A 1,556-nucleotide genomic window follows, 5' to 3' on the forward strand; every position below is an offset into this window, starting at 1 on the left:
GGCATACACATGCACACATACACTCACACACACACACATAGACAGACACCTACACTGTTTGACACTGACTTGGAGCGGCAGAAGTGCTAATGTGGTACAGTGCCTCTTATTTCTTGTGTGTGTGTGTGTGTGCGTGTGTGTGTGTGTGGAAAGGGGTTATTTTAAGAGGAGGAGCGGACGGGTCTAAAAGATCACGTTACAACACTGGGGTACAGAAACTGAAACAACGAAACACACACACACACGCACACACAAACTAATAATACAGTGGATACGTGCAAATTCACTCTGAGATACTGAGTATTGAATACTTTTACATGGTGGTGAGTCAGAATATAACAGAACCATTATGGGGGCAAGAGGTGGTATGGAAGGGTGGAGGGTGGGGGTCCACACATAAAAATATATACTACTGCTTCTCATAAATGGCAACAGAAAATTACCAATAACTAAAAACATGTTTTAGTGAATGGAATGGTCATTTACTGTCCTGGAATTTGATATGATAGGTCGTTAGGTTATCTATCTTCCTGTCTTCATTTCTCTCTCCATCAGTTTCTTTCTTTCTCTTTCTCATCTTTTTTGTTCAGTCTTTCATCCCTCACATCTAGTTCTTCTTCATCTTATCCTCCATCTTTGCTTCTTCCCCCTGCCCAGTCTCTGGCATTTATAAGTCTAATTAGCTGCACTTTTGTACAAAGTAATTAACATGTGAAAGGATTACTTGTTAAAATCTGCTTTGTAGAACATGGTTAATATGTTACAAACAATTAAAGGTGCAGTGTGTAGAATTTAGTGGCCTCTAGTGGAAGAGACTTGGCAAAAATGGACTATAATATTCATAAGTATGTTGCAATTAGTGTAAATCACCTTATTGGTGTTTTTGTTACCTAAGAATGAGTCCTTTAGATCTACACAGGGAGCAGGTCCTCCTACATGTGGCACTGCCATGTTTTTACAGTAGCCCAGAATGGACAAAAACAAACACTTTTTTGCATTTTTCCTGAGCTTCATGGCCATAGTAGTTTATCTTACACACTTGGAAGAGGAGGAGGGAAGTGTATTCAGTGTTTTGCAATCTCATTGCTGGATTCCATTAAATCTTACACACTGGTCCTTTAAATCAATAAACAGCTGTTCATTTATATTTACTTTATGACTTAAATACTGCAGCCTGTTGGGTGGGTGCTCAGATTATCAGATTGATGTAAATGGTACCAATTGATATATGATGCAACTCTCATTTAACACTGCAGCAGTTGGCTGTTTAAAATCACATCTAGTGAACAACTTAAATTAACTTTCAAAAGTTAAGAATATGCCAGCTCTGTTGTAGCAGGCAACTCAAATACTGGCTAATGTTATGGTGAAGAAAATTAATATTAAATAGAGTTTAGCAGACGGTAGTTACATTTGTTATCGAGTTTAAATTTACACATGGAAGCTCTGACTTCACTGTGAGTGAATGTAACTGTGTAAGTTTGTTCTATATCTAGACCTGACCCTGGAATACGTTCATTTTTTGCTATATAAAAACACTGACACCCTCTCAATCA

This window comes from Scomber japonicus, chromosome 4, assembly GCF_027409825.1.
Source record: "Scomber japonicus isolate fScoJap1 chromosome 4, fScoJap1.pri, whole genome shotgun sequence".
NCBI lineage: Eukaryota > Metazoa > Chordata > Actinopteri > Scombriformes > Scombridae > Scomber > Scomber japonicus.